General features: G+C 41.0%; 1 protein-coding gene and 2 long non-coding RNA genes across 3 annotated transcripts in view; 1 reads left to right on the forward strand and 2 right to left on the reverse strand.

Moving 5' to 3' along the window:
• LOC122807560 (sodium- and chloride-dependent taurine transporter-like) overlaps nt 1–25,578 on the forward strand; it is a 1,880,476-nt gene that overhangs the window by 1,816,877 nt on the left and 38,021 nt on the right. The gene's annotated exons all lie outside the window — the stretch shown is intronic.
• Nucleotides 939–2,369, reverse strand: LOC122807663. The gene is made up of 2 exons (XR_006365711.1): nt 2,299–2,369; nt 939–981 (listed from the first exon to the last, which is right to left on the reverse strand). It is a non-coding gene; the product is annotated as an uncharacterized LOC122807663 (long non-coding RNA).
• LOC122807662 lies at nt 4,110–6,597 on the reverse strand. The gene is made up of 2 exons (XR_006365710.1): nt 6,534–6,597; nt 4,110–4,152 (listed from the first exon to the last, which is right to left on the reverse strand). It is a non-coding gene; the product is annotated as an uncharacterized LOC122807662 (long non-coding RNA).

A 25,578-nucleotide genomic window follows, 5' to 3' on the forward strand; every position in this document is an offset into this window, starting at 1 on the left:
ATCAATTTAAATACTGTATTTATTTGAAAAAAAGAGCAGATAAAGGTACTTAAATTCTCTTATACGTCCAGTTGAATATAACCAAGTTCTTAGCCGGCCAAAGCTGAGGTTTTTAAGCAGAAAATATTTCACACTGTACCACTTAAATAAGCAAGGACAGGAAATCAAAGAATGTGGCTACCCCCACACCTGTAATTACTAGCAAATAACAATGAGCAGAGTTAAAACTGCCAGTTCAGTTAAATATTCCTTCAACACAGTTTAAATCAAATTAAATACTGTATTTTTTAAAAAAAAAAGTGCAGATAAAGGTACTTAAATTCTCTTATACGTCCAGTTGAATATAACCAAGTTCTTAGCCGGCCAAAGCTGAGGTTTTTAAGCAGAAAATAGTTCACACTGTACCACTTAAATAAGGACAGGAAATCAAAGAATGTGGCTACCCCCACACCTGTAATTACTAGCAAATAACAATGAGCAGAGTTAAAACTGCCAGTTCAGTTAAATATTCCTTCAACACAGTTTAAATCAAATTAAATACTGTATTTTTTTAAAAAAGTGCAGATAAAGGTACTTAAATTCTCTTATACGTCCAGTTGAATATAACCAAGTTCTTAGCCAGCCAAAGCTGAGGTTTTTAAGCAGAAAATAGTACACACTGTACCACTTAAATAAGCAAGGACAGGAAATCAAAGAATGTGGCTATCCCCACACCTGTAATTACTAGCAAATAACAATGAGCAGAGTTAAAACTGCCAGTTCAGTTAAATATTCTTTCAACACAGTTTAAATCAAATTAAATACTGTATTTTTAAAAAAAAAAAAGTGCAGATAAAGGTATTTAAATTCTCTTATACGTCCAGTTGAATATAACCAAGTTCTTAGCCGGCCAAAACTGAGGTTTTTAAGCAGAAAATAGTTCACACTGTACCACTTAAATAAGCAAGGACAGGAAATCAAAGAATGTGGCTACCCCCACACCTGTAAGTACTAGCAAATAACAATGAGCAGAGATAAAACTGCCAGTTCAATTAAATATTCCTTCAACACAGTTTAAATCAAATTAAATACTGTATTTTTTTAAAAAATGCAGATAAAGGTACTTAAATTCTCTTATACGTCCAGTTGAATATAACCAAGTTCTTAGCCGGCCAAAGCTGAGGTTTTTAAGCAGAAAATATTTCACACTGTACCACTTAAATAAGCAAGGACAGGAAATCAAAGAATGTGGCTACCCCCACACCTGTAATTACTAGCAAATAACAATGAGCAGAGTTAAAACTGCCAGTTCAGTTAATATTTCTTCAACACAGTTTAAATCAAATTAAATACTGTATTTTTTTTTAAAAAAAGTGCAGATAAAGGTACTTAAATTCTCTTATACGTCCAGTTGAATATAACCAAGTTCTTAGCCGGCCAAAGCTGAGGTTTTTAAGCAGATAATAGTTCACACTGTACCACTTAAATAAGCAAGGACAGGAAATCAAAGAATGTGGCTACCCCCACACCTGTAATTACTAGCAAATAACAATGAGCAGAGTTAAAACTGCCAGTTCAGTTAAATATTCTTTCAACACAGTTTAAATCAAATTAAATACTGTATTTAAAAAAAAAAGTGCAGATAAAGGTACTTAAATTCTCTTATACGTCCAGTTGAATATAACCAAGTTCTTAGCCGGCCAAAGCTGAGGTTTTTAAGCAGAAAATAGTTCACACTGTACCACTTAAATAAGCAAGGACAGGAAATCAAAGAATGTGGCTACCCCCACACCTGTAATTACTAGCAAATAACAATGAGCAAAACTGCCAGTTCAGTTAAATATTCCTTCAACACAGTTTCAATCAAATTAAATACTGTATTTTTTTTTAAAAAAAAAGTGCAGATAAAGGTACTTAAATTCTCTTATACATCCAGTTGAATATAACCAAGTTCTTAGCCGGCCAAAGCTGAGGTTTTTAAGCAGAAAATAATTCACACTGTACCACTTAAATAAGCAAGGACAGGAAATCAAAGAATGTGGCTACCCCCACACCTGTAATTACTAGCAAATAACAATGAGCAGAGTTAAAACTGCCAGTTCAGTTAAATATTCCTTCAACACAGTTTAAATCAAATTAAATACTGTATTTTAAAAAATAAAAGTGCAGATAAAGGTACTTAAATTCTCTTATACGTCCAGTTGAATATAACCAAGTTCTTAGCTGGCCAAAGCTGAGGTTTTTGAGCAGAAAATAGTTCACACTGTACCACTTAAATAAGCAAGGACAGGAAATCAAAGAATGTGGCTACCCCCACACCTGTAATTACTAGCAAATAACAAAATTCAGCAAACACTGACTAACTTCCATTTCAGTTAATATTCCTTCCACACAGTTAAAATCAATTTAAATACTGTATTTATTTGAAAAAAGAGCAGATAAAGGTACTTAAATTCTCTTATACGTCCAGTTGAATATAACCAAGTTCTTAGCCGGCCAAAGCTGAGGTTTTTAAGCAGAAAATAGTTCACACTGTACCACTTAAATAAGCAAGGACAGGAAATCAAAGAATGTGGCTACCCCCACACCTGTAATTACTAGCAAATAACAATGAGCAGAGTTAAAACTGCCAGTTCAGGTAAATATTCCTTCAACACAGTTTAAGTCAAATTAAATACTGTATTTTTTTAAAAAAAAAGTGCAGATAAAGGTACTTAAATTCTCTTATACGTCCAGTTGAATATAACCAAGTTCTTAGCCGGCCAAAGCTGAGGTTTTTAAGCAGAAAATAGTTCACACTGTACCACTTAAATAAGCAAGGACAGGAAATCAAAGAATGTGGCTATCCCCACACCTGTAATTACTAGCAAATAACAATGAGCAGAGTTAAAACTGCCAGTTCAGTTAAATATTCTTTCAACACAGTTTAAATCAAATTAAATACTGTATTTTTTTAAAAAAAGTGCAGATAAAGGTATTTAAATTCTCTTATACGTCCAGTTGAATATAACCAAGTTCTTAGCCAGCCAAAACTGAGGTTTTTAAGCAGAAAATAGTTCACACTGTACCACTTAAATAAGCAAGGACAGGAAATCAAAGAATGTGGCTACCCCCACACCTGTAAGTACTAGCAAATAACAATGAGCAGAGATAAAACTGCCAGTTCAGTTAAATATTCCTTCAACACAGTTTAAATCAAATTAAATACTGTATTTTTTTTTTAAAATGCAGATAAAGGTACTTAAATTCTCTTATACGTCCAGTTGAATATAACCAAGTTCTTAGCCGGCCAAAGCTGAGGTTTTTAAGCAGAAAATAGTTCACACTGTACCACTTAAATAAGCAAGGACAGGAAATCAAAGAATGTGGCTACCCCCACACCTGTAATTACTAGCAAATAACAATGAGCAGAGTTAAAACTGCCAGTTCAGTTAAATATTCCTTCAACACAGTTTAAATCAAATTAAATACTGTATTTTAAAAAAAAAAAGTGCAGATAAAGGTACTTAAATTCTCTTATACGTCCAGTTGAATATAACCAAGTTCTTAGCTGGCCAAAGCTGAGGTTTTTAAGCAGAAAATAGTTCACACTGTACCACTTAAATAAGCAAGGACAGGAAATCAAAGAATGTGGCTACCCCCACACCTGTAATTCCTAGCAAATAACAATGAGCAGAGTTAAAACTGCCAGTTCAGTTAAATATTCTTTCAACACAGTTTAAATCAAATTAAATACTGTATTTTAAAAAAAAAGTGCAGATAAAGGTACTTAAATTCTCTTATACGTCCAGTTGAATATAACCAAGTTCTTAGCCGGCCAAAACTGAGGTGTTTAAGCAGAAAATAGTTCACACTGTACCACTTAAATAAGCAAGGACAGGAAATCAAAGAATGTGGCTACCCCCACACCTGTAATTACTAGCAAATAACAATGAGCAGAGTTAAAACTGCCAGTTCAGTTAAATATTCCTTCAACACAGTTTAAATCAAATTAAATACTGTATTTTTTTTTTTTAAATGCAGATAAAGGTACTTAAATTCTCTTATATGTCCAGTTGAATATAACCAAGTTCTTAGCCGGCCAAAGCTGAGGTTTTTAAGCAGAAAATAGTTCACACTGTACCACTTAAATAAGCAAGGACAGGAAATCAAAGAATGTGGCTACCCCCACACCTGTAAGTACTAGCAAATAACAATGAGCAGAGATAAAACTGCCAGTTCAGTTAAATATTCCTTCAACACAGTTTAAATCAAATTAAATACTGTATTTTTTTTTTAAAATGCAGATAAAGGTACTTAAATTCTCTTATACGTCCAGTTGAATATAACCAAGTTCTTAGCCGGCCAAAGCTGAGGTTTTTAAGCAGAAAATAGTTCACACTGTACCACTTAAATAAGCAAGGACAGGAAATCAAAGAATGTGGCTACCCCCACACCTGTAATTACTTGCAAATAACAATGAGCAGAGTTAAAACTGCCAGTTCAGTTAAATATTCCTTCAACACAGTTTAAATCAAATTAAATACTGTATTTTTTAAAAAAAAGTGCAGATAAAGGTACTTAAATTCTCTTATACGTCCAGTTGAATATAACCAAGTTCTTAGCCGGCCAAAGCTGAGGTTTTTAAGCAGAAAATAGTTCACACTGTACCACTTAAATAAGCAAGGACAGGAAATCAAAGAATGTGGCTACCCCCACACCTGTAATTCCTAGCAAATAACAATGAGCAGAGTTAAAACTGCCAGTTCAGTTAAATATTCTTTCAACACAGTTTAAATCAAATTAAATACTGTATTTTTTTAAAAAAGTGCAGATAAAGGTACTTAAATTCTCTTATACGTCCAGTTGAATATAACCAAGTTCTTAGCCGGCCAAAACTGAGGTGTTTAAGCAGAAAATAGTTCACACTGTACCACTTAAATAAGCAAGGACAGGAAATCAAAGAATGTGGCTACCCCCACACCTGTAATTACTAGCAAATAACAATGAGCAGAGTTAAAACTGCCAGTTCAGTTAAATATTCCTTCAACACAGTTTAAATCAAATTAAATACTGTATTTTTTTTTTTTAAAATGCAGATAAAGGTACTTAAATTCTCTTATATGTCCAGTTGAATATAACCAAGTTCTTAGCCGGCCAAAGCTGAGGTTTTTAAGCAGAAAATAGTTCACACTGTACCACTTAAATAAGCAAGGACAGGAAATCAAAGAATGTGGCTACCCCCACACCTGTAATTACTAGCAAATAACAATGAGCAGAGTTAAAACTGCCAGTTCAGTTAAATATTCCTTCAACACAGTTTCAATCAAATTAAATACTGTATTTAAAAAAAAAAAAGTGCAGATAAAGGTACTTAAATTCTCTTATACGTCCAGTTGAATATAACCAAGTTCTTAGCCGGCCAAAGCTGAGGTTTTTAAGCAGAAAATAGTTCACACTGTACCACTTAAATAAGCAAGGACAGGAAATCAAAGAATGTGGCTACCCCCACACCTGTAATTACTAGCAAATAACAAAATTCAGCAAACACTGACTAACTTCCATTTCAGTTAATATTCCTTCCACACAGTTAAAATCAATTTAAATACTGTATTTATTTGAAAAAAGAGCAGATAAAGGTACTTAAATTCTCTTATACGTCCAGTTGAATATAACCAAGTTCTTAGCCGGCCAAAGCTGAGGTTTTTAAGCAGAAAATAGTTCACACTGTACCACTTAAATAAGCAAGGACAGGAAATCAAAGAATGTGGCTACCCCACACCTGTAATTACTAGCAAATAACAATGAGCAGAGTTAAAACTGCCAGTTCAGTTAAATATTCCTTCAACACAGTTTAAATCAAATTAAATACTGTATTTTTTTTAAAAAAGTGCAGATAAAGGTACTTAAATTCTCTTATACGTCCAGTTGAATATAACCAAGTTCTTAGCCGGCCAAAGCTGAGGTTTTTAAGCAGAAAATAGTTCACACTGTACCACTTAAATAAGCAAGGACAGGAAATCAAAGAATGTGGCTACCCCCACACCTGTAATTACTAGCAAATAACAATGAGCAGAGTTAAAACTGCCAGTTCATTTAAATATTCCTTCAACACAGTTTAAATCAAATTAAATACTGTATTTTTTTTAAAAAATGCAGATAAAGGTACTTAAATTCTCTTATACGTCCAGTTGAATATAACCAAGTTCTTAGCCGGCCAAAGCTGAGGTTTTTAAGCAGAAAATAGTTCACACTGTACCACTTAAATAAGCAAGGACAGGAAATCAAAGAATGTGGCTACCCCACACCTGTAATTACTAGCAAATAACAATGAGGAGTGTTAAAACTGCCAGTTCAGTTAAATATTCCTTCAACACAGTTTAAATCAAATTAAATACTGTATTTTTTTTTTAAAAAAAGTGCAGGTAAAAGTACTTAAATTCTCTTATACGTCCAGTTGAATATAACCAAGTTCTTAGCCAGCCAAAGCTGAGGTTTTTAAGCAGAAAATAGTTCACACTGTACCACTTAAATAAACAAGGACAGGAAATCAAAGAATGTGGCTACCCCCACACCTGTAATTACTAGCAAATAACAAAATTCAGCAAACACTGACTAACTTCCAGTTCAGTTAATATAAATAATAATAGAATAATTAATAGAATAATAGAATAACTCCTCCAACAAAACCAAAATTGATCTGTAGAACACACCAAACTTATTTGTGTAATAATAGGTATAGGCCTAAAATTTGATAAATACATAGCACTATCCATCAAAAATGTCCATAAAAAGCTATGGTCACTATATAGATCCAGGCTGTACCTTACTTACAACACTCTTCTTTATGCCTCTCCTATTTTCACCAACCTCTGAAAATCTGATATAAACAATTTAGTGTCATGTTATAATAAAAGTGCAAAATTTGTTACCAGCCATCCATGCAGATCTCATCACTGCTCTTCCCTTCATGAACTAAACTGGATTAGGACTACTGAATCTAATATCCCTGAACCAACTCACTATTGCGCACCTCATTCTCCACAAACCTGACAACTTCCCTGCACTCAAAAATCTAATTCAGGAATACTCTAATTCTAGAATGCGAAGATCTTCTGACAAACTCCTCCTAAAAGTCACCAAGACTAACAATAGCTCTCTGTCTAATCAGATATATATAAAAAAAATTGGTTTGTATTCCCCAACACATTTAAAACACCTCTAATACTTCCAACTTCAAATTACTTCTTAAGGAACTCCCAAGAAACACCTGGCTATGTTCCTGCACTACACCAGGATGAGCCTTCTATACCTGCCCTCTCTACACCCTCTTATTCCATTCCAAAACCACTCTCACCTTTCCCTCTCTTCTTACCCTTTTTTTCTCCATCCCTCGTACCTTTCCCATACTTATACTCTACGCATTCCTACTGTCTACGTACTTGTCCCTCTTATACAAGCTCAGGTATTTCTCCTTCCCTACTTCTGAAGTACTACAAAATTGGATCATTTAATGAAACATGCCTCTTCTTAGAACAGATACAGGGATATATTTTGAATGTATAATACTGAACTAAGTTTCAGCTTTCTTATGCTGACATATTGAGCTGTATTTGGCCACACTTTGTTATTAGTTTATTGTAAGTGACACTAGGTTTATTATAGTTTAGCTTTCTCAGTTGTTAGTTAATATCTATTTGTTGTTGTTTTACACTACTGCTATATGTTTTATTAGATACTATGTAGTGTAGCTTTTCTGCCCAGGTCTCCTCTGAAAACGGGCTTGCTGCCCAGTCGAACTTTCCTAGTAAACAAATGTAAAACAAATAAATTATTTTGGTGTGAATGACTTGAGACATGCCTCATTAGACTATATGAAGAGAGACATGATTGTGCTCCATGAATACGTGTTCCAAGCAGGTATGTCCCAAGCCTTGAGCAGCATTCTACCCTCACCCAGGATGATACAACAATATAAACAAAAAATGATTGACTCCAATGATTGGCTTAGTTTTTGTTATCATTCTAAGGGAATCTAGTTCCTGTCAGCCTGGGGTGACATGGTTGATAGACCACGCTGCTTTGCCAGAGATTGTCTTCGCCTGTCCTCTCTAGGCTTACAGTTACTGGCTAAGGCACCTACATCCCCCACAGTGCATTTTTTAAGCAAGGTTTCAAGAAAAAAAATTTCCAACATGAAAATATCACTCACGAATAAAATAAGGGTTATGCTGCTAAACGCTAGGAGTTTAAATCAGAAACTGCACTCTCTGGAAGCACTCCTCTCCCTGGAGGATGTTGACATCTGTGCAGTTGCAGAAACTTGGTTCAGGGCCACAGAGAGAACCCTGGCATTGCAAGGCTACAATGCCTTCCACACTTTCAGTCCTCAAAATGAACAAAAGGAGGAGGAGTATCTATCTTCATCAAAGATAAATGCACCTCTAGACTGGTTAGACAGGAAAAGTTCAACTAACACGTTAGCTGTAGGCCCCCTTCAATGGACCAAGATATCAACCCTATTTATCTGGACCTACTTGAGTCAATCAAATTGTAACCAAACACTCTAGTCATGGGCGATTTTAACTATCACTCCATTGACTGAGAAGTATATATATGAGTACCAACATGCTCACACAAAGGTTCCTGGATTTTTGTCAACACTAATGCCCTAGAGCAAATAGCATACAACCCCACAAGGTGCTCAGATATTTTCAACCTGGTCCTCATGAACATGGCTGACCGTTGCACCACCACAAGTATAGGACCTTCACTGGTTTGATCTGATCACAAATCAGTCACATTCGATGTAGGTATAACTCTTGAACCCCTCTTAGCTGAAATCAGGCTAAAATTTTTCACCAAAGCAAATCAGACCCTCATAAGAGATGGTATAAATAATTTCCAAGCTCCTGTTCCCACAGATGGTATTAACTGGTATACCAAGGTATACACAAATGCCCTGTACAAGCACTTACTCAAATGTATTGACCCAGCTGTACCTGATAGGATCAAAACAAGATCCTCGAGAAAAAACAAGCATCCCTGGTGAACATCTAGCATTAATACATTATACAACAAGAGGAAGCAGTTGTTGTTTAAGAATAAAAAAGAGAGGTCCCTGCACTGGAAAAATACCCTCCTCTGCTTGAAGAAAAAAGTAAGACAACTTGTAAAATCCTCTAAGGACCACTTCAAAAAAATTTAGCAACCATAGCTAAGAATAACCATAAGGCATTCTTCAGCTATATCTGTAACCTAAAGGCAGGACCCAGACGTGTGCTGAACTAGCTGTGGATGGCATCACACACACTGATTCTCTGAAAATAGCTAACCTATTAGCTGACGGGTTTGGCTAAAATTTCACCCCCTGTCCTCTTCAAACATTCCACAAAGCATTCCCACAACATCTTCCCCACCTTGCATCTCCAAAGAGCAAGTCATTAATGCTGACTCCATGGCCAAAAACACAGCCTCTATGGGACCTGATTGCATCCCAGGTTGCGTTTTAAATGGTCTAAAACACGAGTTAGCAACTCCATTAGGTACTCTCTTCAGCCACAGCCTGAGTACTGTTTTTTTCCTGCTGAATAGAAAACGGCAACCGTCATGACCCTTCATAAAGGACCAACACGGCTAATGGCATCAAGCTTTAATAAAAAAGAAAGACAAGTGCTTTCACATTTCTAACCAAATGCTTCATCAGATCTAAAATCAAAAAACAATAAAACATTTAAGTACATAGCCAGCCAATCCAGGTTACTCTTTAAGATCAGAACCAATCAAGTTAATGCATCAGTGCATCAATTTGCATTCCGTCAGAGCTGTTTTTAGTGGAATACATCCCTTTAAATATGGATGTCTATCTGCTTGTAATTTTAAAATTCATTGCAATTCAGCATTCTCTGTGAGGTTTATCAAGTCCCCCCCCCCCCATCATTTAAATGTATATATTGTAATGCTCTAAAAGAAAATGTGTGCCCTTGACATTCTTTATTATGCTTGGTTAAGGCATTTTTTCCCCATTGCCTTTCTTGATGTATAAATGCCTCAATATTCTAGCCTTAAACTTTTTATTAGTTTTGCCTACATAGATACTTGTACAGAAATTACATGTAGCTAAGTAAACTTATGTTCTGTACAACAATCCACATAGTCATTAGGTTTAAATATAAAATTTAACCGTGGATGCTTAAAAACATGTTCTTTAGTAATAGATGGGTAAGCACAATATACTTGACAGGCATACTATCACAAATAGGACCTACATCATTGCAGTATTGGGATAGATTTGCCTAGGATGCATACTGTTGAATTTATTAACCTGAGATAGTATGCATCCTAGGCATATCTATCCCAATATTGTAAAAGGTCAATATGTGAGAGCTTCTAGGCTATGTATTCACGAATACAGTAGAACTTATGATGAATAATTTTATACAGAGAGGATATAATAAAACTAAAAAAACAAATCTGTGATGGAAGAAGGACTATTTATACACCTTTTTTTCTCACAAAGACCTTCCACTGATAACCAAGAAGAGAGCAGCAAAAAATAAAGACTGTAGATTAAGATTTGGCACTAGATATACTAGTGATGTAAGTCCTATTTGTGATATTATACGTAAGAATTGGGAGATATTTAAAAGTAGATAAGAAAACAGTTTCTTGTGTAGGTGATTTTCCCCGATTTTTCTTTAGGAATTCTTTGAATTTAAAAAGACAACTATGTGGAGCTACAAAATCTAATAATATAAACATACTATCAGAAAGAATTGGCACATATGCCTGTCGAGTATGTCATGCTTGCTCATCTCTTTCTAAAGAACAAGTTTTTAAGCATTCACGGTTAAATTTTATATTTAAACATAATGCCTATATGGATTGTTGTACAGAATGTGTAGTTTACTTAGCTACATGTAATTTCTGTACAAGTTTCTATGTAGGCAAAACTAATAAAAAGTTTAAGGATAGAATATTGAGGCATTTATACGACATCAAGAAAGGCAATGAGAAAAATGCCTTAGCCGATAAAGAATGTCAAGGGCACACATTTTCTTTTAGAACATTACAATGTATACATTTAAATGATACAGGGGGTGACTTGATAAACCATACAGATAATGCTGAATTGCAATGGATTTTAAAATTACAAGCAGATAGACATCCAGGTTTAAATGGATATATTCCACTAAAACCAGCTCTGAATGTACTTAAATTGATGTATTGATGCAATAACTTGTGATTTTAAAAAGTAACCTGGATTGGTTGACTATGTACTTAAATGTTTTATTGGATTTTTCTTTTTTAGATCTTATGAAGCATTTGGTTATAAATGCAAAAGTGCTTGTCTTTGTTTTTTATTAAAGCTTGATGCCATTAGCCGTGGCAGTCCTGTTGATTTTTGTTTTACTTTGTGTATGTTTCTGCAGTTTGGCCCTTCAAGGACTGTTGGTTCGGTTATTTGTTTGGATGACCCTTCATAAAGGGGGTACAGCATAGACCTTGGGAACTACAGACCCATACGTTTAACCAGCCTTATCTGTAAGGCCATGAAACAAATCATCATGGACCTTATAAATAAGAATGTAGGTGATCTCCAAACCCTTGATCCAATACAATTTGGTTTTGCCAAAGGCAAGTCATGCCTGTTAAACCTGGTGGACTTCTTCGAAAACATCAGCAGAGCCATAGACAAAGACAGATCTGTGCATACAGCCTACCTTGACTTAGCCAAAGCCTTCGACACAATCCCACATTTGAGCGTCATTTATAAACTCTCCCAGTTGAATATCAACCCATATGTCATCAGATAGGTTGCTCATTGGCTCACCAACAGATCACTATCAGTCAGAGTTGGGGACAACCAGCAGACCTGTCACCAGTGGGTTTCCACAGGGGTAAGTGCTGGGCCCCAATTGTTTGGAATATACTTCTCAGAAGTTCAGGCCAGAATAGAGGTGCTGTGGCTGATGAGGTTTGATGACGACTGCAAATTAGGTGCAAATCACTGAATCCCCAAACAATGTCAGTATACTTCAAGATGAACTTACACAAACCAGTGATTAGTGCCAAAGCCATGGACTCAAACTCAGTGCTAAAAATGCATTATCATCCCCTTTGGTAATAACAATATCTGTGCAGACTATCAAATAAATAATAATATCCTAAGTAACAACTCTGTAGTGAGAGACTTGAGAATGCAAGTTGACTGTAGCCTAAACTTTGACCACCATATGTCTACTATGATAAGGAAGGCATTCTACGTTGCACACTTCATTAGCAAAGACATTGTCTCAAGAGCAAAAGTGGTTATAACATCCCTGTACTCAACCCTCATCAGGCCAATAACTGAGTGTGGTGCTTCTTTTGGTATGTACCTTACCAGGCACCTGCAGCAACTTGAGAGACATCAGAGATTTCTAACCAAGAAAACTGAGGGTCTCCCACAGATGCCATACATTGACAGACTGAAGTCATTGTCACTGTACAGAGTAGCATGCAAATCGCTTAGAGGAGAGTTGTGCGTGGCCTACAGAGCAACCATGGATCCAAATCTAATGGAAATGCTGCACATCTGCAAGTGAAATGAGACAAGGGTCACCTGCTCCAGGGATCTTCTCTTGTCTTGCAACATAAATAGGACCTGCTGGAGAGACAGCTATGTTTCTCAGAGGTTGCCTGTCCTCTGGAATAGGCTATGAGTCGACATCAAACAAAGTCCCTGTATGACCATGTTTAAGCGTAGCTTGGATGACTGGATGGGAAGCCATAAATTCCTGCCACAGATTTCAGCTATGACTCTCCTGGATATGGGCGGTCGTTGCTAACTAAGATCTCGAATTTAGGCAAGATCCTTTATATTAGGTTTGTTTAGTATTATATTGGGCACCCATGTCTAGGTTTATAATGACATTCAGGTCAATAGCTCAGTAACCACCCATGAACCTATGAACTTTGTGATATAAAATGGCAGTCTTTTTAGCTGTCTACTCCCATAACATAACCATGTCTCACACAAGTTGTAGTGTGAGTATGCATTACATCTGGAATTATAGCACAGAAATGTCATAGAAACACAAATAAAGCTAATGTTGCACCTGCAAGGTATGTGATCCAGTAGCCAAGTATTCAAAAATTAGAGAAGAAAGTGCAGTAGTGCTGTAATGCACATACCGATGACACAGAGAGCAACCTCCACAGAAGGGTGGTGGGAAGCTGTTAAACACTTCATTAGTATTGTTAAGCACTAAAAAAGTCCAAATAAAGTGTTTAACAGCTTCCCACAAATCCTCTATGATGGCCACTGTTTGCTGTTAGTGCTCCAGTGTGTGACTAAAGCTTTACAGTAGTAAGAGGTACGTAATGAAACTTTGTTAAACACCTTTCTTATGTCAAGAAGGTGCTTAACAAGTATGTGTTTTCCTCAAATTCAGAGCATAATTATAGGGATCCATACACTACAAGTCATTCCCCGGGATTCAAGAAGCTCGCAGCAAGGACGGTTTTAGCCTTGCACCGAGCATCCTCACTACAGATGGCACAGCAGCGCCATATGAATATGTATGAGACAATTGTATGAAATGGGTCCCGTAAAGTGGAGAGTGGGCAGCATGTAGTGGTGTGTCCAGAACAGACCAGGACCCAGAGTAAGGATAGGCGCTGTTGAGGAGGTGTGGGTGGGGGAACTATGGGTAGCTACTTATGGGTCAAGGTGTGCAGTTGTTGGCTGATGTGGGCCTATATGGACAGCCCTAGGGATGTAAGCAAATGTGCTCATAGGGCAGAGGTGTCGCCCAATGAGCAGCCACACCCACTACGAGTCCCACTGCAGTAAAGTGTAATCTATATGGCAAGGAACGGAATAACCAGATGTTGACATATATATGTAGAGGTATGTGTGTGTATTGCTACCCGTAGCAACATAGAGATAAGCCTCTCCCTCTCTGTAGTACAAATGTGTATATACAGACACAGAAGACAGATACATACCCACATATAAATATATAAATATGCAGACTCCCATAGACCCATATGTTGTGAGATATATATACATATATATATATATATATATATATATATATATATATATATATATATATATATATATATATATCAAAATATAAATATACATGTATGCATACATATACAGATATAAATAAATATATATATATGTGACTGTAAATATACACGTATATAGCTAGGGTATGATACAACAGTTACGAGTAACATATGATGTTAAGTTGTCTATCTCGCCTTCATTCTTGCTGGTTGGGTTTGGAGCCGATCCTCGGCTCCGACTCGGCCATCTTCAAAAGCTCGAAAGCTGCTTACTGGCTCGAGGTCCCCCCTATGTCCCATGATGCCTGGCACTAGATACCCAGATCTCGTTTGCCGTTTCTGCTACGAGGTTGCATTTACTGGCTCAGGTCATATATTTTCTCTTTATTCACTATATTTAGGACTTTTTTGTACTATATTGAATATATGCTTATTGTCATAGCTTAGCTGTAGGTTCTATGGTAGTTTGTTAGTGTCCCCCCCCCTTAAAAACTTGTTTTCTCCTTAGAGAGTTTTCCTCTCCCTCCCCCACTCCCGTTTACCTTTTCAAAGTAAGCTGTTTTAGTTAGAGGCTTATCATTGTTTTATTTTTTAAGGTAGACAAAGTTCATTAGAAATTGTGGTAGTTGTAGGTCTTATATTATATAGTGTGTGTGTGTGTGTGTGTGTGTGTGTGTGTGTGTGTGTGTGTGTGTGTGTGTGTGTGTGTGTGTGTGTGCTGTTAGGGTGTGGTAACTTGTGTGGTTTGTGTATATTTTTTTCCAGTTACCTACTCTCCTTTATTCTTGTTCTTTGTAATTGATTTTCCTTCACAGGACTGTCTAAAGACACAAAAGTGTCGGGATTCAAGAAGTGTGACTCATACTTTCAGAAAATGTCTCGTGACAGATGGTCACACTTCTTGTGTTTATTGCTTGGGCTCCCTACACCTGCAGGACTCTTGTTCGGTGTATCACGCCTTTAGTCCAAGAGTCCTGCAGGAGCATAGAAATAAGCTTATCCTTAGGGGTTTGCTTAAACCTGAAGGATCACCGGCCAAGACTCAGTCAGTGAAACCTTCTAGGCCATTGAAGCCGTCGGCTCCCAGCTCGGAGCCGTCGCCGAGTATGGCTTCTGCTTCAACTTCGGTTCCGGCTGGAACCGAAGCACCTATCTTTACGTCAACTTCGGCTCCAACCGGAGCCGAAGTACCTATCTCCCAGTCGGCCCCGACTCTTCCGTCGGAACCGTCAGGGAGTCGAAAACGCTCCAGGTCACCATCCTTGGAGTCGATACACTCGGCTCCAGGGTCACCCTTACTGCAATCTGAGCGTAGTCATCGGTCCCACTCTTCTCGGTCGTCTAGGTTATCTGACAATGATTTGGAGAGAGTGTTGAGCAGGCTTTTAAAGTCGCAGGCCCTGGCAAAAATGCTACTCAGCCCTCCTCATCAGGGCTCGGCTCTACCTGTTTCTCCAATAGTTCCTCCTTCGACTCATCCCTTGAGTTTGGAGCCGGAGCATGCTGTGGCTGGAACCGTGGGTCCGTCGGCGCTAATACCTCCCCTTTCAGTTCCATCGTCGGCTCCGATCTCTTCCATGGTGCCGTCCTTGGAGGGATCCGGGCGCCGGGACTCCCTTGTCGGCTCTGAGGGGGCGAGTGGCATTGGACCCTTGTCCGACCCCGTTCTCCCTCTCGAAGCTTCAGCGCAGGTGAGTTTGGCTCCTACATTGGCTTCAGAGCCATCTCTCTCGGTGTCTGGAAGGATTCCGGTCTCTTCGGAGCCAGAGCCTTCTCTGGTATCAGGAAAGGGCGCCTTCGAGGTCATGAGGAGTGTGCTGGCATCTGAGTCAGCCTCACGGTCAGCCTCATCGGCTCCTCCCCCCATGGTGCCTGCTCCTGCCTCTGCCCCTCCTCCAGACCCCAAGCGTGGGGAACAAACGCTCCAGGGCACCCCATTGGGTGGATCTTCCTCTTCTGAGGCCTCCCCCGTTCATTCAGAGGAGCCCCCTCGAAAGAGGAAATGCAAGAGGAAGCATGTTGACTCCCCTGAGTCTATCACTTCAGATACTGACTTGGAGGAGTCGGAAGGGTCCCCGAGATCCCCCTCTGAGGACGTCTCCTTCTCAGACATCCTTGAAATCCTTAGGCAGAGGTGGAACTGGACCCCCCTTAACCTTTCTGAGGATGAGTTCGTATTCCTGGACGCGTTTGGTTCCCGACCCTCCACCTCCTGGGTGTCTCCACCTTTCGATCCACTGATGCCGGTGGTGGCTCAAAAGGCATGGTCAGCTCCAGGCTCTATGGAACCAACTCCCCAAAGGCCCACAAAATTCATCACTGCCCCTCAAGACAAGCAATTTCTGACTAAGGGTGTTCCCGTGGATGCCATGGTGGTAGCAGCGGCCACTAAAAAGGAGTTGGCTGAAACTCCTTCGTCTGTCCATCCCCCTAATAAGGAATCTAGGACGATGGACAGATATGGGAAGCGGATGTTTTCCTCAGCGACCTTTTCCATGAGGTCTCTGAACTATTTGTGCCATTTTACCCGCCTTCAAAGGGATCTCCTTAAAGAGCTAGGCGATACCCTTCAAGATCCATCAGCTGCGGGGGCTCAGGCTAAGATTGCCTCCCAGCTGGCGACTCTAAATTCTGTAGTAAAACGCCTCCATGCGGCTCATCTCTTATGCAGCCTATGGAGCGAGTAGGGCCGCAGGCACAGGTGTGGCTTTGAGGAGACACACTTGGATGCGGTTATGCAACTTTACGGAACCCTTCAAGACATCTTTCACCAACACCCCCTTTGATGGTTCTGCTCTGTTTGGACCACAGGTGAAAGATACCCTTACCAGGTGTGAGCAGGAAGGCAAGACTCTCTCTGCCGTTGGAGTCCGTTTTTCCACTCCTTCAAGACCATATCCCAAGGGTCAGAAGAGTGGGAAGATGTGGTTCCAGAAATCCCAGGGAGCTGTGCCTGACACACGTGGGGAGTTTCCCTCCAGGGGCAGCAGAGGGAACAACAATAGACGGTGCCCTAGGGGCAGGGGGGGGGGTCCGCAAAAATCAGGGCCAAAGAGAATCCTTCTCTGACAAGCCCTTCCAGCATCCCTGAAGTGCTGCCCGACTGTCCATCTTCGGTGGCAGTCAGGGGAAGATTATCGCTGTACCCAAAAGCCTGGCAAAGTATAACACAAGACAAATGGGTACTTTCTATCATATGCAAAGGCTACAAGATTCCCTTCTTTCGCACTCCACTCTTTTCCAACAAATCCCTTCCAGATGTTCCACCCAATCTAAGGGATCAAGCAGTTCAGGAAATTTCAAAACTGCTAAGAAAAAGAGCCATCCTCAGTTCCAGCAGACCAACAAGGATCCGGAACTTACTCAAGGTTCTTTTTGGTACCAAAAAAGACAGGGGACTGGAGACCCATTCTGGATCTCAGCAGACTAAACAGGTCTGTTCAAAGAACGAAGTTCCAAATGGTCACGCTACAGTCCATTTTACCCTTTCTGGGTCAGGACAATTGGATGTGCTCCATAGATCTTCAGGACATGTACTACCATATCAAAATGCACAGATGCTCCAGAAGATTTCCTCCGCTTCCGGCTGGGAGCCAGTCATTATCAGTTCAGATCGCTGCCCTTTGGCCTCACCACAGCCCCCAGGGTGTTTACCAAATGTTTGGCAGTAGTCACCGCTCACTTGAGACGGCAAGTATTCCAGGTATTTCCATATTTAGACGACTGGCTCCTTACTGCAACCACCAGGCATCACCTGCTGCTAGCTAGAGACTGCACCATCCAAACGTGCTCTACTCTAAGCATCACAATAAATTTCGAAAAGTCTGTATTGTCACCTTGTCAATCTATCAACTTTATAGGCGCAAATTTAAACACGACTCTCCCAGCAGACAGAGTGTTAGCCATTCGACGACATGTGCAGGTCTTATTAGGTTGCAAATAGATTCAGGCCAGATTTGTCCTAAAAACATGGGTCTCATGGCAGCGGCTATAATACTAGTTCCCCTTGCACGTTTTCACATGAGGATTCTTCAGTGGATGTTGTTCACACAATGGTCCTTCCAGCAACTCCCAATGTCTCACATGATAAGGATCACACAGTCATGCAAAAACCAACTTGTTTGGTGGATGGTTTCCCCATCATTACACCAGGGCAGACCATTTGTTCTTCCTCCTCCAGTAACTACGGTGACCACGGATGCCTCCCTGATCGTGTGTGTGTGGAGGGGGCATTTTCAGGGTCGAACAGTCCAAGGCTCCTGGCAGCCTCACGAGTACCATCTGCATATCAATGTCTTGGAGATGAGAGCTGTGCTTTTAGCATTGCAAGCTCTTCAGAACTTTCTTCCCACCGGGACCATTGCAATTCAAACAGACAATATGTCAGTGGTATGGTACATCAACAAGCAGGGCGGAACCAAGTCGTACCCCTTATGTCGAGAAGCACTCAGACTTTGGTAGTGGGCGATCTCTTCCCAACGGTTTCTGATAGCAGCGCACATCCCTGGGAAGTCCAACATTATAGCAGACAGGCTGACCAAAGCAATTCTTATGTCTCACGAGTGGTCTCTCAATGAGACTGTGGCGAACAAAATCTTCCGCAAATGGGGTCAGCCTTGCTGCGACCTTTTTGCCACTCCCTTCAACAGCAAGTGTGACAATTTCTTCTCTCTCCTTCCTCTCCCTGGACACCTCCCCAGAGACGCTCTAGTTCACGATTGGCCCCAGGGACTTCTTTATGCATTCCCTCCATTTCCCCTGATTCCCAAACTAATTCAGAAAGCCACCACATTGGGATGCAAGATGATCCTCATTGCCCCTTACTGGCCTCGACAAATTTGGTTCCCTTTCTTGCATCATCACCTTCTGGAGCAGCCCTGGACCCTGGACCCAATTCCAGAACTCCTGATCCATCATTCGGGCGGGCTGCACCAATCTCTTCAATCTCTCCAGCTCACTTCTTGGTTTCTCCACTTCCGACCTTAGCCAGGCTTCCCAACATCTCTCATTCGGTGCGTGAAATCATCTTATCCTCGCATAAGTCGACCACCAGGAAAACTTATGCTAGCAAGTGGAAACGTTTTTCCTTATGTGCAGAGAACAGGAAGATAGATCCCTTTTCAGCCCCTGTGCACCATATTTTAGAATTTCTAGCAGAACTTTTTCGAACAGGATCCTCTTCTTCCACGATTAGAGTTCAGCTAGCTGCAATTTCAAACTTTCATACGGGCCAATGTGATTCCAGCATCATGTCTCATAAGCTTTGTAAAGCCTTTCTTAAAGAGACTACTCTACTCAGGCCCCCAGTAAGAGATCCCCCGCCTCTGTGGGATCTGAATTTGATTCTAGCTTCCCGAATACTGCCCCCCTTTGAACCGGCAGCTTCCTGTTCCTTGAAGTTTCTTTCTTGGAAAACCCTTCTTCTGGTCGCAGTTACGTCGGCCAGAAGAGTTTTTGAACTTCAGGCTCTTTGTGTTCGTCCTCCTTACCTAGTTTTTCACAATGATAGAGTTTCTCTTCGGACTAACCCTTCCTTTCTTCCAAAGGTTACTTCTGATTATAATTTGAATCAGTCCATTGAACTACCTGTGTTCTTTCCAAATTATTCCAACAAGGCAGAATACAAGTTACATCAGCTGGACGTCCATAGACAATTACGCTTTTACTTGCATAGAACCAAGCAAATCAGAAAATCAGACCAGTTGTTCCTGTCTTACGCTGAGTGAAAGCAAGGCATACCGGTGTCAAAAGTCACCTTATCTAGGTGGTTGACTTCTACTATTACCTTTATATATCAGTTAAGAAATAAAGAGCTTCCTGCTAAACCCAAAGGTCACTCCACCAGAGCTCTAGCTACTTCTGTGGCTTTTCAGGCCAGATTGCCAATGGAAACTGTTTGTACGGCAGCTACATGGGCTAATCCACATACCTTCATTTCACATTATAAACTGGATGTGGCTTCCAGAAGCAGAGCTGATTTTGGTTCCATTGTTCTGAAGAGTCTGTTCCGATGAGCCACCCACGATTGAGGTGCTAGGGACGCTGTCCCAACCAGCAAGAATGAAGGCTAGATAGACAACTTAACATTAAGAAGTTATGTACCTACCATAACATTCCATGTTAATTGTCTTCTTCTCGCCTTCTTTCTTGCGTCCCACCCTTCATCCCCCTATCCTAGTAGACCGAGAAGAGTTCCTTAGGTTTGTTGATCACTGACTGAGTCTTCTCTGGCTATTACTTCTGTCAGTCTCTCCAGTAGGTTCCTGTATCCTGCTAAATTTATTGTATTATTATAATTGTTATTATTATGTCTGTAGTTAGGTTACCAAACGAGATCTGGGTATCTAGCGCCAGGCATCATGGGACATAGGGGGGCCTCGAGCCAGTAAGCAGCTCTCGAGCTTTTGAAGATGGCCGAGTCGGCTCCGAACCCAACCAGCAAGAAAAAAATGCAAGAAGAAGACAACTAACATGGAACGTTATGGTAGGTACATAACTTCTTATTCACAGGCCGTCCATATGGGGGTGAGGGCTCCAATAAACAAACGTGTAACACATAGCATCAACCTCCCCACCCCCCAGCTAGGCCGGTGAGACATACAAACACACACGTACAAGTATGACGTGGTCATTGTACATGTTGGTGTGAATGATCTAAGACGTACCTCCCTAGACTACATGAAAAGAGACATTGAGAAGCTCTCTGATCATGTAGCCCAAGCTGGTATGACCCTGACCTTGAGCAGCATACTACCTTCACCTAGAATGATACCACAATACAAAGACAAAATGATCAATTTCAACAATTGGCTAAGCTTCTGGTGTCTTTCTAAGGGGATCCAGTGTCTGTCTGCCATGATAGACAAGCCTCGCTCTTTCACCAGAGATGGTTTGCACCTGTCACCCCTAGGCTTTCGAATACTGGCCATGGCTCTTGCCATCCCCATAGTGCCTTTTTTAGGCAAGGCTCAAAGGACAGACCAACCACTGTAACCAGCACAGGTAACCAAAAACTAAGAGTAATGCTACTCAATGCCAGAAATCTCAACCTCAAAACGCACGCACTCGAGGCACTCCTCAGTGTGTTGAAAATCGATGTTTGTGCAGTGACGGTAACCTGGTTCAAATCTCCAGAGAGCACCCCAGCACTACCAGGTTACAGTTCATATCATACCTTCTGACCTCAGTTACCGGATCGCAGTACAAAGGGTGGAGGTGTATCCATATTCATCAAGAATTCCCACTTCTCCAGGTTAGTGGCACAGCATGATGCCCCAGAGATCATCCATGAGCAACTATCAGCAGGCAAAACCACATTTCAAGTCGTAGCCTGTTATAGATCGCCCACCATGTGCCAAGATGCTCACTCAGCATTCCTTGAGACATTGGAAAATGTAAAGGTCCTACCCAACACCATAATTTTGAGTGATTTCAACTACCCTGGTATAGACTGGGTGAACTACCAAAGTTCTAACTCCTATGCCCAGCGGTTCATAGAATTTATAAATTCAAATGCCCTTGAACAACTGGTATGTTCTCCCACTAGAGGGGACAACATATTGGATTTAGCCATCACAAATATGAGCGCCCATTGTACCACACCCATTATCATTCCCTCTCTGGTCAGATCAGACCACAAACTGATAACCCTGGACATCCTCACCCCTCCACCTCCCCCAGTCAAAGAAACCATCGTAAAAAACCTTTCCAAAGCAAACTTCAAACTACTTGCGTCAGAAGTGGAAAGCTTCACTATTCCTTTGCAGAAGGATAATGATATCCAGGATGCAGAATCCTACACTAAGGCACTTTATATACATCTTCAGGATTGCATGGACTGTGCTATCCCAAATAAAACCAAGACTCCTTCCTCAAGCAAGAAGAAACCAGTCTGGTGGACTCCGGCCATAAGCAAACTATACAATAAAAGGAGGAGACCTATACAAAAAAAGGCCAAATCTCAAGTAGAAAAATCATCCCTGATCAGCATTAGTAAGAAATTGAGGGCCCTCATCAAGTCAAGTAAAGCCAATTTCAAAAAGAAAGTTGCCAAGGATGCCAAGGATAACCATAAGGCCTTCTATGGTTATGTCAAAAACCTAAATGGCAACGCTCAGGTCTGTTCTGAGCTAGTACAAAATGGAACAAAATACACTGACCCCACTGACACTGCCAACATCTTGGCTGACAGGTTTAGTGCAAATCCCCCCACCACCACCACCTACAGGGCCTATTACTATTCCAGGGGATTGTGTAACCCCGATTATTACTGATACGTTGGTTAATAAGGCTCCATCTAAAGCTAAAAACACTGCCTCCAATGGACCATATGGTGTCCCGGGCTGTGTCATACACGAGCTCCAAAATGAATTAACCCTGCATCTGAATACCCTGTTCAGTCTCAGCTTCTCAACAGGATATGTGCCCATAGAATGGCGCACAGCAACGGTGGTTCCGCTGCACAAGGGTGGGCCCACAACCGACCTTGGGAACTACCGACCAATAAGCCTGACCAGTCTGATCTGTAAGGCAATGGAGCAAATCATTATGGAACTCATAAATTGAGAGATTGGGAACCTCCAAACACTTGACCCCACACAGTTTGGCTTCGTCAAGGGCAGATCATGCCTCCTGAACCTGGTGGACTTCTTTGAGACAGTTACTCAGGCTATAGATAAGGGAAAGGAGATACACACGGCTTACCTTGACCTTGCTAAAGCATTTGACACCATTCCCCATTCGGGTATTATTGATAAACTCACCAACCTGGGCATACACCCTTACTTCACAAGATGGATTGCAAACTGGCTCTCAGACAGATCCCACAAAGTAAGAGTAGCGGGATCTATGTCCGAATCCAGACCAGTAACGAGCGGTGTGCCTCAGGGCTCTGCCCTGAGGCCCCTCCTGTTTGGCATATACTTCTCAGAAGTACAAGCAAGCACTGAAGGGCTGTGGCTGATCAAGTTTGCGGATGACTGCAAACTGGGCCCTATAATAGAGTCTCTGGCCAACACGGATATCCTCCAGAAGGACCTAAATGAGACTGATGCATGGTGTCAAAGCCATGGTCTCAAGCTAAATGCTAAAAAATGTGTAGTAATCCCCTTTGGAAAAAACAGAGTACCCACGAACTACCACGTAGGAGGTAACCCCCTGAAATCTGAAGAAGTAATAAGGGATCTAGGGACCCAAGTAGATAGTCAGCTTTCCTTTGATAACCATGTTGCCAAGGTGGTTAGAAAATCCTTCTATGTGACCCATCTGATCACGAAAGGGTTTGCATCAAGATCTAAGGATGTAATGGTGCCCCTCTACTCTTCCCTCATCAGACCCATTATTGAGTACAATGCACCAATTGGAATGTACCTGGCTAGCCATCTCCAGCAGCTGGAGACATCACAGAGGTGCCTCACTAAGAGGATTACTGGCCTCAAACAGTTGCCCTATGCAGCACAATTGAAAAAATTAAGGCTTTTCTCTATTGCATACCGCCTTCTTAGAGGCAATCTCTGTCTAACATTCAAAGCCATGTCCAACCCAGAACTGTTGAACATGCTCCATCTTAGCAAAACCAAATCTACTCGAGCTACACGCTCTAGGGATATAAAGCTCAGCACAACAATGAATAGAGCATGCTGGAGGGATGGATTCCCTTCGCAAAGACTTCCCTTGCTATGGAACAAGGTCCCGATCTACATAAGACAGAGCCCCTCACTATCACTCTTCAAGAGGAACCTTGACGAGTGGATGGGTAACAGAAAGTTCTCACCAGGGATCATACCAACAGCTCTACTAGACAGGGGCCAAGGGTGCTAGCTGCTAGATGAAGGGCATAGGTAACTAACCAAAGGGGCAGTGAATACCTCACAACGTGGCTGGGCTAATATATGCCTTCGGGCAGATAGCCCAGTACCTACCTATGAACCTACCTATGAACCTATAAAGGTAAACACACCACTACTTCCCAGACCACTGGCAGGATACTACCAGTGGGAGAGACCTGCCAGGTCTAATCTTGAAACATAGACATTGATGTCCCTTGTGGGACACCAAAAATTAATGATCGGAGGCAGTCCTGGTAATGACATATCAAACCAGCCTGTAGATGTACACGGACCAGTAGGTTGTGCAAGCCTGATAACCCATGGGTCAACACAACTTACGACATGTGTCCCGACACGGGGAGAGTGGGCAGTGTGTAGTGGTGTGTTTATACCCCACCTGCACCCTCAGTAAGGATGAGTGCTGTAGAGGAGTGACAGGTGGGGGAACTATGGATATGCAATTATGGGCCTAGGCGTGCAGGTGTTGGCTGGCGCAGTCGTATTAGGACCGCCCCGGGGATGTAAGTAATATTCCGAAATGGGCATAGCTGACGCCCATACCTCTCAACCTCTAAGAGCACATCCACTGGACAGGACATAAACCATTGGGGGAACAAATAGGGAACCATACCTCTGAACTGTCCCAATTTCCAGGAACGTCCCAGATTTCAACTCTGTTTCTAACTCTGCTCCACTCAATCCCTCCTAAAACTAGTGACATTTGGATGTAAGGTGGTGAATTACACGTAATGAATAACAACAACAATTAAGAGTTATAAACATCATTTACCTCAGAAAATGTGTATGAATTCATATGCTCTGAGTCTGTCACTGTGTCAGGTTAATAGCACCAATAATTTAAATGTGTCCCTGATGTTATGCTGTGTCCCTGATTCAATTTGTATATTTCCCCTATCGTATGAGAGGTCTGATAGGGACAGAAAGCTCATATTCCACTGACAACCTTAGAAAGATGATAGAATATTAGGTATGCAGTAGCATGACTCGGCTGAAGGATGTGGGTTCCCAAACCCAATTACTTGTTTGTATTGAAGAGTGTCAGTTCCCATTTATTAGCCAGAAGGGTGCAGATTGTAAGAGGAACACACCAATAATTTGAATCAAACTCTGGACAGGCCGCGGATTACATACAGTCGAACAGCATGCTTTTGCCGTATGGGCAACCATTCCCTATACTGTAGGCATGTAATCCGATGTAATAGGTATCACAAGGTAATATCGTAGTACTCACTCTCATGCAAGGGCGTGAGTGTCAGATGCAAACACCAAATGCAGTGTATTTGCAAGTGCGAGAGCAAGCGTGTGTAACCCTGTTTGGGCGCCAGTATGCGAGTATTACACTGATAAAGCAATGTAGAGGCTAAATGAGTGTAAGAAACTGTAACCAGAGGTTAGCATTGCTTAGCACCACGCAAACCCACGCACACCCGCTCACAACTGCTTTAATGTGCCTTAATCACACCGTATCCAATGGCCTTGTTCTGCCCAGCAACAAAATAAACAGCCTCTGCAAGGTTCGAAACTAGGACCCTGCACATACAGCTGTTGTGATTTACCACTAAGCCATGGCAGATATACAGACATTGGACCTTATCACAAACATATCATCCAGCGCAGTCATTCAACAGTATAGGAAATGAATTCCATCATGTAGATGTATGTGTGAGTGTTTATGTCCAGCAAATAGATATACATATATATAGATATATCA

This window comes from Protopterus annectens, chromosome 7.part1 (genome assembly GCF_019279795.1).
Source record: "Protopterus annectens isolate FY-2018-M chromosome 7.part1, PAN1.0, whole genome shotgun sequence".
Taxonomy (NCBI): Eukaryota; Metazoa; Chordata; order Ceratodontiformes; family Protopteridae; genus Protopterus; species Protopterus annectens.